The following is a 13,382-nucleotide window of genomic DNA, read 5'->3' as shown; positions in this document are numbered from 1 at the left end:
CTCTCTGGCCTGTCCCCTGCTGGCCGCCGCGCTGCTCCCGGGTCCGCGCAAGGCGCCCGCCGCCGCCGCTGCCTTCGAGTCGGAACTCGGCTTCTCCTCGGACGCGGAGCCGGACGCGGGCGAGGCCAAGGTGGGTGCGGGCTGCACGTTTCGGGATGGGCTGTGAGGGGACCGCGGGGTTCGGGCCGCCGAGGATTCAGAACCTCGCTGAGCAGTGTGTGTTCGGGTGTCACCTTGTGTACGTTGGATACAAAATTTCTGAGCGGAGTGCACGCTTCCTAGGAGATAACTTTTCTCTCTCTCTCTCTCTCTTTTCACGGAAAGTTGTTACTAAAAAGTTGTAGGACTGAAGGGCCGGTGGAGGTGGCTAGTGACAGAGATCACGTAACGTATTTGAGAGCAATCCCCGCGGCGCGCCTAGCGGGTCTTGAACCTGTCTGTGCAGGAGCGCGGCTCTGGGCAGCTGGAGTTCACTCCGGTCCGGAGGCTCTTCTCCCGCAGGTTGGTGGGAGTCACAGAGCTCTGGGACTGTTAAGACCAGCCAGCCCCAGGCGTATTTTCCTGGAGTGTCCCATTATGCGGAGCGCCAGGCGCTGTGCGCAACTTGAGAAAAACGTAAAGGAATTTAGTAACCGGGCTGGAGGACTTAAGACTTCAGAATCACATGAGAAAATTGGTCAAACTTGAGATGCCACAGGATTTTGTGTAGATCACAATCAGGAGTGACTTTACAACTTCATAAACTTTGCATTTCTAAAATCCGGTCGTAAAATACTGAAAAGGTGATTTTTTTTTTTTTTTTAATAAGCGGTATTTTAACTTCGCCTAAAAACGTTGTCAAGACACTTTTGAGACATTCTGATTTCCAAAGACTTACGTATTTGTGCCTGCTTCTTACATGCTCCTCTAAAGAATGTATATTTACCTAAAAAGTTCAGATATGACATAAGGGTGGATACTAGGTCTCTCAGAGTTTTTGAGCTCCTGAGGAAGTTTCATATTCGACATACTATGGGAAGTCTCCCTTCAAAGAAGTCTCCCTTCAAACATTTGTGGTTCCCTTCCTGGAACTGGACTGCAACGCTTTACTTGAACTGATGGCAAGAAGGGAAGTTGTCAACTTAGAGTTCATTTTATTGATTAACATATACTGAATGTGTAAAAATTCAATTCCCTTCCCAGTTATATTTGGAAATAAGTTTTAAGATTGAGAAGACTAATTTTTAAAAACCAAACTACTTTTGTCTCTAAATTTGGGGAAAATATTTTAAAAATCAGAATATGTAATTCGATACAGGTGTCAAGGAAAAAAACCTTTTGAATAAAGATATATGTTAAATTGCAGAACAGAGTGCATTATGTGATTTGTAAAATAATTTTTAATGCAGATATTTACAAAAGTGTAACTCTTGTCATGAGAAAGTCTTCCTGTCCTTAAATGCCACAGAAATGTAGCATGAGACCCACTGACACTTCCTGTAATTTCAATGCCTTGGACTTCACCATATCTATTCACTTTGTTTCTGCAAAGTCAAACTATTAAAAGTATTGCCTATGATAACTCACTTTGATTTACAGGAAGAGAGTGCGAAATAGGAGGTAAAATGAGAAACCTTTCCTGATAAGTTAAGAGCTTGTATGAGTCACTCACATGCTGCATCTGTCCTGAACGCAGTGCTCGTGTGTGCACATGCATCTGTGTTTATATATGTGTGCTATGGGTAGGCGTACAGTTTGAAGAGAAAATATATTTTTAATTTTCAAAATTGTCTTTATTGGTAAGATAATCACATTTTCCCTTTGCCATGAAAATCTTTATGCCTTTTTTGTTTGCTTTTCATATTTAACCATCTTTTGTGTTCTGTATGGTGAATATGGGTCGATATTCTGTATGTGTTATACAAATTCCTTTTCATGTGATGAAACATCACTTTTAGTCTTTTTGAGTTTCATAGACCACAAGGCAGTGTCTTATTCCTGCACTAAAGTGTTCCCTGGTGGTTGGGTAGAGGTTTGACAGGGCATGTGTCATTAATGCCCTCAGTGAAACTGCTATGTCCTTGCCATGGCACTGCCAAGAGACATGGTTGAAAGACTCCATGTCTCTCCCTAGTGGCCTAAACAAGGGCCTCCTTTAGATGTAAACTCTAGAGAGGAGCTGATGGCTAATTTTCTCTGAATTAGGTAAACTCTAAGAAGAGTATTCAGAAGGTAAAAAAAAAAAAAGGTGCTAAATATGCATAATCCCTAATAAATGCAAATTTTTGATAATTTAAACTTAGGAAGCCTTTTTTAATATTTAAAAAATACAAAACAGCACACAAGCTATGAACCAAGGTTAGCCATCCAATACTTCACCCCACCCCCAAAGCTATACAAAAAATTGAAAGTAAAATCACAAAGGGAATCAAGATCGCCTTATTCCTCAACTTATATTTGAATTTATTAGGGTCCTCTTTCTAATTATCTGTGGTTGTATGACTTACTAAAAAATCCTGAAGTGTTTCTCAGAAGGATGTTAGTGCAAGCAAGTCAACAGCAGAAAAGTAAGGTAAGCAAAGTATTCTCTATCATATAATTAAAATTAACTGAGCATGATGGGAAAAATTTAAAATTATCATCAAACTAAAGAAAACTGCAAAACCTAGGAAAAGCACTAAATTGCTAACTATAATCATTTGCCAACAGGAAATGAGATAGAGTTTACTCTGGTTGGTTGGAGTTGAGGACTTTGATTTTATGAGAAAAGTTGGTTTACAAGAACAACAACAAAAAGGAAGAATTACTTTATATCATGAAATATACTAACAGAACTTCCATTCCATAAAGTAGGTTGGACTGGAGTATAAATACCTAGATCTTCATGTTTTTAGAGAAATAAATGAAAGCAGAGCATATCTTACATGGCAAATGCCTTTGTTAAAGATTGAACTCAACAAAAGAAAGCTTAAAAATTTACAATCTTGTGTCAATTAAATAATCTAAAAGATTAAATATTATTGAATGAACAAATATAACTTATCTTATTTTCTGTTTTACACAGATAACTTCAAATATTTCTACATTTACAATTTAAAGGCAAAAGAAGTAAATTAGCTTAATATTAACATTACTCACCTTAATGAGAATAGCTATTTTTAATTAACATAATTAAAGCACATGTGGTTTTTGGTGACTAGCACAAAAAGCTTCCTAATAATGGCAACTAGTTTGCAACATGCCAGATTTTCTTTCACCATCTTTTATAATTTGGCATACTTTTGTATGTGTTTGGTTTTTGCTTATTGTTTCAAATTAATCAGTGGTGATGTTTTCCAAATACCATCTGTGTGCTAAATGCACCAGAATTCTCTAGAGGTTTTTAATTGTTGTTTTGTTTTGTTTTGTTTTGTTTTGTTTTCTTACTTGATATCAACCATATCTCTAGGCTCGGGTCTAGGAATATACATTTTTAACTAACATTCTAAGTCATTCTCATGCGCAATGATAGCGTTAGACACACTGATCGATGGTATATAACAATGACTAACTTTGTTGGTTTTGTCATCTTTGTTATATAATTGTTGAGTTTGCAAGTTAATCTGTTAAGTGTGGGGCATCTTATGAGACATAAGCAAATTTGACCAAGAGAGTCCTCTGTGAGGCCTCGTTGGTCTGGGTGCCTTGACATAAGGCAGAACTTGAGTTGTAACTTGGATGAGAATTTCCAGCAGATGACTCCATCAAGCTCAGGGATCCCTGAGGGAGAAAAGGTGAGAAGGCAAATAGAACTGTTTGATTGGAGATGAGGGATTCTGTAGGGTGACAGTGAAGGCTCTTAAGTAAGAATCAATTTGTAAAGACGGATGGGGTCCCATGGTTTGTGGCCTGAGCCGGTTTAAGAATTTGACCATCATGCTGTGAGTCAAGAGTAACTGATTAATATGAAAGATAAGGGAGTGGGAGAAATTAACCTTGGCATCAGTATTTTAATCATAGGACAATGTTGGTTCTACTTGTAGGATTCGGGCATTTCAGAGAAGAGAAGAGGCTGGTTTTCATGGATGGATGACATGGATGATGAAGGCATTATTTACTAAATCACTTCAAGATTTTACTAAACTTAGGAATCTTTAGAGAAGCAAATTAAGCTTTACAAATTTACATCCCATTAAAAGAAAATAATTGTCTAGGATCAACAGGATTTAAGCTGTACAATGTACCGAAAGTATTTAAGCATTTGACAATTATTATTACAATTCCTAAAGGAAAATTAACAGTATGAATTTCCCATTACCCTGCATTAGAAATGAAAAGGTAAATTTTCTTCAAGTAAAAGAGGCCATAAATGTGGCTGTAATATTTAGCCATTTACTTGCAGCATCATCTGTGCTTCTTGTTGTAGTACCTAGGGCATTTCTCTGATGTACTTCAAATTCCCATACTTTTTTTGCAACAACCAACCATCAATCTTTAGAAGGAAGATTCACTATTAGGGAAATGTGAAATGTTTGTAAAAGTGAAAATCTTTGAACGATCTTCCTCTCTTTACATCACTCTGTTATCAATTCATGTTAGAGGCTCAGCATTTGACTCCGTAAGAGCCCCTTCTGAAGAGGGCAGAGATTTTTAACTGAAGGATTGGATTCTTGTCCCCTTTTCCGATGTATCTGATGCTTTAATGGTGACTCTATAGCTGTTGTGTTAATTTCCTTTGGAGGATATTATTAGGTGCTTCGTCACCCTCCTGTCTTTTTAGAAATTTCTGACACCACTCTGAATGATGCTGGGGATTTATGGCTTTGGACATAAAAAGCTCAATTCATGTTTCATTTTGGTTTCTACTTCTTTGCGTTCTTCCTTCTGAACTGTGAACACCCAATCGGCAGCTATTTGTTCTTGAGACAGTTATCATCAAAATTGCTTTATAGAAAGCAGTTTGTTACTAGTATCAGTGGCATACCATGCTCTCCTAAGCTGATCTGAAGAAGGTGGAGGGTGTTGGATTTGGGAGAGTTCTTTCTTGACACGGGGCTCCAGAGAGGGGTCTTTTGACTTCCTGTTCTCAGCATTGATCCAACCTGGAGTGCTGTTTCCCAGTTCTCACATGGATATTTTGGGACATAAGAGCTGGTGTGAGAGGAATGAGAGTTTCCTTTGCCCCTAGCACGGTCACCTCTGGCAACCAAAGGATCTTTACAAGTTCAGATCATCCTCTAGATACCATGCATACCTCTGTATATTGAGAGAAGGTATTTCCATTATAATTAGGTTATATCTGCGACATCCTGAGTGCTAAGTGTGCCATGTATCGTGCTAAGCACTTTATAAGTTAACTTTATTTTCTTTTTCATTACACCTCCATGAGACGGATGTTTATTATATTTCATTAAAGGTAATGAACCTAAGACTCAAATGACAACCAGATGCAAGAATACAGCTGTTTTCTTTGAAAATTCTTTTTTTTTTAAAGTTTTACAGCATAGTACACCTTTTAGTGAAATGTGATAATAAGTTTGAGCCTTCAGAGTTTCCTAAAGACCCTGAGCAGTACTCCTTTTTTCCTATAAGTTGTAGCAGAGTGCAAGAAGACAGAGAGTACAATTACTCTGTAGTGAGGGCCCCTTGCTACGTTTATTTATGTCCCAATTCGCCACAATAGGACAATCTTGAAATAAACTTGGACTTTCTTCCAGGGTTTACCACATGATGCCCCTCTGACTAAGGATAGGTCATAAATGGCCTAATCCACAGTAGTGTTGTAATGATGACTGCATAACCAGAGACCTAACAGGATTCCCTGACAATAATTAAACAGTTTTTATGAGTTGCACTAATATAACTTCAGTGAAAGACTGTGATCATACCTATGCCAAATGACCTTTCACAAATAATTGGATTTGAAAAGAACGGACTTTAGTTGGCAGAGGCATCACACCTCTACCAACTTCCAAGCCTATGTTGTTTCACTTTTTACCAGTTACAGTAATCCTGATAGATATGCACTCTATAAATAAGACAGAGGCCTACGTTTTATTGCAAAAAACATTTTTGTTCCTTCAGATTTGTATAAATTGTGAATTAAGGTATCATGAGTTTTTACATTAAAAGATATAGCAGAGAGCTTTAAACAATGAGATGATAGTTCATTTGATTTATAATGTAATTCTAAAAATTACTGTAAATATTTTATATTTGTCTGTGTAATTTTTTTCTTCCAAAATTTACTCACAGAAATAATTTGGTTCCTATACTCAGTTGATTTACTTTTTTTCAGGGTTTGTAGTTTATTGTAGAGAGAAGAGATTATTATTCATTTTTCTTTATTGGGAATCCATCACAGAATCAATCAAATATCTGCCTAAAAATACATTTCACTGGTGGATTCTTACTGTTCCCTTCTGCTGATAGTATCCTACTGGCTTTCCAGTGTTAAAAGAGATTTATGATTCCTTTTCTGCAATCCTAAATTCAAAAGCTTATTTTCATAAATTATTTGGTGCTATAACCCTGATCTGATCTGATATAAAGCTATTTAAAGTCTTTATCCTCTAAGTTTGACTATTTCTAAACCTCACTGAAGAAAGAGTAATGTATTTATTTATGAGATGCTGCTGGGGGTGGAGAATGAGTATTAAAATGTATATGCACTGGGTTTCCTGAAAACTTCTGGGATCTGAAGTTCATGCAGTCCCAGGGGCTATGGTAAGAGACTGGACTGTAGAGTTGTTCTTTTCTAAAGGTCGTCCTTTGTCACCAGACTGCCTCAGTAACCACCTAGAAGGGAAATCGAGGGACTAGAGAGGGAGGCCTTGTGGATACTGCTAACTAACTCGACCTTACCCATTAGCTTCAGGTTTATGTACCTTTTACTCCAAATTCTCATATTTAAATCAACTTCCCTTCAAGGGCATTTTAATTAATTCTTACTAGTGCTACCTTCAGTTCTAGGAAGGAAATTACAATGCAGTGAATGATGCAACAACAACAAAAAAAAATGTAGCATGAGTGATTCCTGTGTATACTAAGCATGTTGTGTTTTTTGAGAAACAAGAAACTTATTCATTAAAATACCAGAAATGAGTTAACCTATAAATACCAACAGTATAAGAGATTTTGTAGGACAGTCCCCCTATTTACCAGAAGTTGTTGGCTAGGCTTCTAGAGGTTGAATGAGCAGGTGTGGGAAAGGTGAACTGGTATAAGGTCACCTGTGAAAAACGAGCAGCTACTGGTCACAGAAACAAGGGAGGAAGGACTGTTTTGGATGTTGAAGTATGAGAGCAAAGTCTAGAGGTAGTAATGTCAATGTAGTCAGGGGAGTTTGGGGAACTGGGAGCAGAGCTTTAAGGAAAACAGAAGGAATGTTATGGAGAGTGTAGGAAACTAATGACCGAAGTTTGAGTTTGGGTTGAAAGTGGCAGGAGCTGCTGAAGATTCTTCAGTGATATGCCGAAAATGGGGTTTGAAGGAGCTTAATCCAGTATCATTGTGCAGATGTGTCTAAAAACAAGGGTATAGGAAGCTAGTCAAAGCTTCCCTGAAGCCATTTGCAGCTGCAGGCTTCCTTGGAGCGGCTGGCAGTGACTGTGCTCTTCTCATCCTTTGGCCACCCATGTGTGGTTGTTGATCTCCTTTATATGGTCCTGATTTCTGATGATGACAGTGATGACTACTTCTGACTTATGTAAACACCCATCATGGTACTATCTGGAAACATTTATAACATATATTAATAACAGACATCTTTGCTATTACGGCCGCATTCCAAACAGAGCAAGCAGTGTAAACAGAGGTCATGCTTAGATATACACGCACATTCACCACACTCACCTCTTAATGATTCTTCAAACAGCTAACCGAGGCTCATGTATTTGCCTAGCTAAATATTTTTAGACAGTCCATTAAAAGAGAATATAGAAAAAAATTACAGCATATGAGATTAGATTCTCCATAGTTTATACACTTAATTGTAGGTCAGCTGGCAATTAAGAGAAAACAGAGATAACTCTAAAATGTCCTAGCAATCCCTTCTTTTTAAAATATACTTACAAGTATTCTCACTAACAGTAAGACTAGAAAGAGGGGGCAGAAATGAACTATCAAGTAAATAGTGTAATTACTTCATAGCTCCTGTTTTAAGTGTTTTTTAGTGTGGCAGAAAATTTACTTAAACTCAAAGATACCTGATATACTGAAAGAGGAAGTTGGCAGATGTGCAGCTTTGTGTCAATAACAATGCTTCAGAGTTTAAGAGGCTGACTTCAGGACAAGTTCACCTTCAACGTTGTCCTTGTTTGGACAGGTGGGGAGAAGACAAATAGTTCAGAGTAGATCAAAAAGATACATTTTGCAATTTCTGTACTTGTAAAGATTTTTAATTAATCATTTATATTGTAATTCATTTTACCTTAAAACTTGGTCCCCAAATTACTATTTTTCCACCTTTTATGCAATAGTAATGCATACACTTATAAATGGTGAAGGCTAGAATCAAAGCTAGCTCTTTTTCTGATTGCAGAACCCATGCACTTTGCATTACACTTCCTCTGATAATTCCTAGAATATTTCTTTTTGTTTCACTCATATAACTGTCACTTGCTTCAATGATATAACTGTTTAGATAGACGTGCAGCGCAGTAGAGAAGAGCAAAGGCTCTGGAATATGAGTTTCAGTATTTACATTCTAGCTATGTGATTTCACATCCTCCCTCTGCCACTTACCACCTGTGTGACCTGGGGCAAGTTACTTTACTTCTCTGTGCTTCCTTATATGTAAAATGAAAACAATAATTAATGCCTATCTCATAAGTTTATTTGGAGAAATAAAGAACATTTATATTCATTAAAACCATGACTGGCACATAGTAAGTATTCTGTCCATTTTCGTTAAATAGATAGTCTTCATCATCAGAAAAATACCAGAGACATAAATGAATACTGTGTCCTAGGCATATGAAGTAACTGTGATATTCTTCAGAGTGATTCTTTAGCACCTTCTACCTCATTGATTACATATTTTTTATTGTAAGCTTCCCATCAATATTCCTGATTCCTAAAATATGGAAGCCAGATATAATCTTGATTTTGAGACAGTTGGAGGAAATCTTGTGTGTTTAATCACTAAGTATAGGGAGGTTGTGTGTTGTAGTTCTGCTTATGATATGTTTTCACCTCTCCAGTGTGATTTGATTTGTGTCTATCCTTGAGGGTGACAACCCTGGCCATAGATCATCAAGTCAAGAAATAAAGGGTGATTGTCCTCCTTGACATGCTTATGTCATTGGGAGAAAAGGACTTTGGTATACACAGGATTTTTATAATGCCATATAATCTCACATGAACTCATCCTGAATACTTCCAAGCTTAAGTGCTTTCAAGTTTAAGTCTCTATTAATGGAACAGGCTGATGCTGCTACTTTAATGTGTAAACATCTTATGTCTTTATATTATTAATTGACACAGGAGAAATATAAATATGCATTCTAAATTTATAGTGCAATCATCCCAGGATATCTAAGAGATGAAAATATACTTTCACTGAATACAGTATTAAGAAAATGTAATGGTAGAATGTTATGGGCAGGAGTTAAACTTGTGTAGATTTGTTTAGGAGTTAATCTTGTGTAGATTTGTTTAGAAAAATGTGATTGCACTGCTTCGCTGGGGAATTCTTCTATAATGGCAACCAGCAAAGTCTGTGCTGTCATTGAGATGAATCATGGAGTAGATACTTTCCGTCTCCTAGGGTGATTCTGGTTTACTTGAATGCCCTAATTTGCTCGCAATGGTTGATTTTGTGTGATGATTCTTTTTGCAGGTTTGCCAGGCAGTCAGTAATCACTACGAAGTTCTTGCTACTGAACCCTTGTGGTGATGGTGGGGAATGGGGTTGAGGGTGGGGATCACCTTGGAATTGAAAGGAAGAAGAAATTCAAAATAAGTGGCAGGCACAGTTTTTTGCTTTTCAAGAGCTAACAACATATTTTTTATTCAGTAACATCTTAAAGTATTTACTTCCTTAGGATTCCAATACAAATGTTAGTGGGAATATTTTAGGAATGTTTATCAGATACCATATTTCTAAACAGAGAATTTTTTCCTGACTGAATCTGGAACCAAGGGTTGAACACTAAATAGATATTTAGCCAATGTATAGATAAAAAAGAATTTGATAATACACTCTCTGTACAAATCTATACATACCCATGTACATTATCCATACAAATCTATATGCAGATACTAGTATGATCTTTAAGTCATTTTCTTTTTTTTTCAAGATTAAACTGTATATAATTATATAAAATTAAGCTTTATATTTAGGTGTTATTATTTTCAAGTTTAAATTTTAATGTAAAGTGCTTTTCTTCACAGTAATTTCTCATTCTCACACTAATTTCTTTTTCTAAATAGAAGTGCTATGTTTATTTTCGAAGGTCAGAAACAAGATTAAAATAACATCGTTTATTTAATATCCTTTTATGTGTAGAGGAATGTTCATGAAATTGATAATACTTTTGCCTCCAACTTGCTAAAATACTTGGATACAATGAAAAATGCCCCCTCCCCCAACCACCAAAAAAAGCATACTTTGACGTTGTGGTTGTTGGAGAAGATTCTTGCATATATGATGGGTGCCACTTGGAGACAGACCCACTTCCTCCCTCCTGGGAGCTAGCTGGGAATATAGGAAACTGACTGCTTATCTCCTTCTCAGCCAGCTAGTGTTCAAAGCCTTAATGCCTTTCTCTGAAATGGCAAAAGTAAATACCTTGTGCTGCTAACGCCTTATAACCTTTCTTCAAGAAAATAGTGTATTTCTCTTTTCTTCGCATACACTTAAACGTGATCTTCTCTTTCCCCCAATGTCCACCATCCATCCCACCAAACAAAGAGTGGGTAAATTTGGCAAATTTAATCAGACGAAAATCTTTAAGAAAATATCCTTGACTTTCTTTTAACTGAAGGGACCACGGAGCTGCCATGAATCCTGTGATTGGAGTCCTATAATCCGTAAAAGGGACAGTCATTTCCTCTCACTCAATTCCTTGAAACTAGCCAGTTAATATCAAATGCCAGATGTGAGGTTCTTTTAAACCATTAAAGTTTACTTTACTACAATATCTTTGCCTACACAGAATATTTTCAATTCTTTTTGTTGTCGTTGTTTGTGTCTGTTGTATATATTTAGTTACTTTATCTTTTTAAAGTCCTCTTCCAAGTTTATGTTTTGAAAAATGGATCACTTATTTAGATTTATGTTTGCTTATGGGTCATGATATTTATGACTTCCCTAAAAAAAAACAAACTGATTCTTTTGTCTCAAAGCCAGATTTCAGTTTTGGGATGATAGTGATTCATTGTTTGTTCTCTTTGAATCCTAGGTCTTTCTTTTAACTTTGGTGTCCATCCGTGCCAGATTAGAATTTTATCAAGGCCAAAATTATTCATGAGTCATGACCATCACACTTAAAATTGGGTACTTTGAAGCTGATTAAGATACACAGATTAAGCAAACAATGATGTCATAAATTTTAGTGCAAATTATATTTTTTCCCCCTCCTAAACATTAGCAGCAATGAGGCCTGCTCTGTTGGAGATGAATGATGTTCTACTTTAGAAAACACACCTTTGTGTCACAGCCACATGATGATAGCATATTTATATTACTGTAATACAGCATAATGTGACACCTAAGTTAGTGAATTAAAGATGAAAATATTTAAAATCAGTTACATTTCTGTGTCATGCTTACTTGACCGTACAGTCTCTTCTGTAGTCTTTAACTGGGGATAATCATAGCATGACTAACTCCAGTCACACTAAGGACCCTCAAGCTTCCTCTAGCGGAAAATAACTAGAATTCAAATTTTGCATTCATATGCCAGTTTTTTTAATTAAAGTTGCTCTTCACGTTGATTTTAACTGTGTTACACCTCTGTAAAGTGCCTGCAATGTGGTAGGAGGGAGGAAAACACATATGCCTCATTTGTCTCAGATCAGTTCTACTCTCTTAGGGTGGGACATTGTTTTCCTCCTCCCAAGGCTGACTTAAACTAATATAAATTTACTTTCTGTTCAAAAATTGAATGGTAACTTGTAAACAAAAACCTTTATGTGATAAAATTAAATCTTTGATATTCAGATGATCAATATGCTATACTGTATGCACTGTGTGTTATACATAAGTACTAAATACTTGCTTAGTGAATGGGTTATAAATGAGTTTTACCAGATATCTTTGTAAAATGCCAAGCAGTCATTTGCCATTATTCTAAACTTTAAAGAGTCCCAGTTAAATATATGTACATGTAAAATTTCAATTTTTAATGCAGTGTCACCAAAATATCCTAAATATGATTTCGATACTTGTTGTTCTGGTTTTCATTTGGACCTAATTGTACATGAATTTCTGAAGCTGCATGATTTCACTGGTAGTAGATTGGAACATTGTTTTCTATCCTTTTTAAATTCACACTTTTCTATGTGGGTACTTGGCTTTCCCATGACATGAGTTAGTGCTGTCCAGTGTGCAGTCAGAAAAATGTGCAGGAATTCCAGGATCATGGTCTCCCTTGAAGGTTAAAAGGACTCCTGATTTAGAGAATAATGTCTGACTCTAAAGCAAAGTATCCCACTTGATGACCGTGCCCCTAGGTGCTGATAGGTATGACAACACCTTTTTTTTTTAGCATTTAAATATACTTTATTTATTCATAATAATTTTTTATTTTTCAATTACAGTTATTATATTATTTTCAAATATACTATATTGTGATTAGACATTTATATAACATAAAGTGATCACTCCAATAAATTTATTACCTATTTATTTAGTACCATAAGTAGTTATTACATTATTGACTATATCCCTCATGCTATATTTTACATCTCATAACTATTTCATAACTGCCAATTTGTAATTCTTAATCCCTTCCCCTGCCTATTTCACGTACTCCCAAACCCCCTCCCACCTGGTGACCATTAAAATGTTCTCTGTATCTGTGAGTTTGTTTCTGTTTGGTTTTGATTATTTTGTTTTTTTAGATTCTACATGTAAGTGAAATCATATGGCTTTTGTCTTTCTATGTCTGTCTTATTCCACTCAGCACAATACCCACTGGGTCTATCCATGTTGTTTCAGGTGGCAAGATTTCATTCTATTTATTATTTTTATGGCTGAGACCATTGTGTGTGTGTGTGTGTGTGTGTGTATCACTTCTTCTTTTTGGTACTAGCTGTGAGATTGGATCTTTTCCTACCCTACTGGTGAGATCATAAACTGGCCTTACTTTTCTGGAAAGCAATGTGTCATTATGTATCAAAAGCCTTAAAAATGTGCACACCTTTGACCTAATCATCCCACTTCCGGAAACTTAATATCTTATGGCAATAATTCTAGA

The 13,382-nt window shown here is 36.4% G+C and overlaps 1 protein-coding gene across 1 annotated transcript in view; it reads left to right on the top strand.

Moving 5' to 3' along the window:
- Positions 1-6: 6 nt before the first annotated feature.
- The window catches only part of VEGFC (vascular endothelial growth factor C), a 99,672-nt gene continuing 86,296 nt past the window's right edge, over positions 7-13,382 (top strand). Inside the window, exon 1 of the mRNA XM_015592811.2 lies at positions 7-130. The gene's annotated coding sequence lies outside the window, so the exon portion shown is untranslated. The remainder of the gene's footprint in view (positions 131-13,382) is intronic.

The sequence above is a fragment of the Pteropus alecto genome, unplaced genomic scaffold (genome assembly GCF_000325575.1).
Source record: "Pteropus alecto unplaced genomic scaffold, ASM32557v1 scaffold24, whole genome shotgun sequence".
NCBI lineage: Eukaryota > Metazoa > Chordata > Mammalia > Chiroptera > Pteropodidae > Pteropus > Pteropus alecto.
Note: the sequence above shows the minus strand (reverse complement) of the source record. Positions and strands in the feature narration are given on the sequence as shown.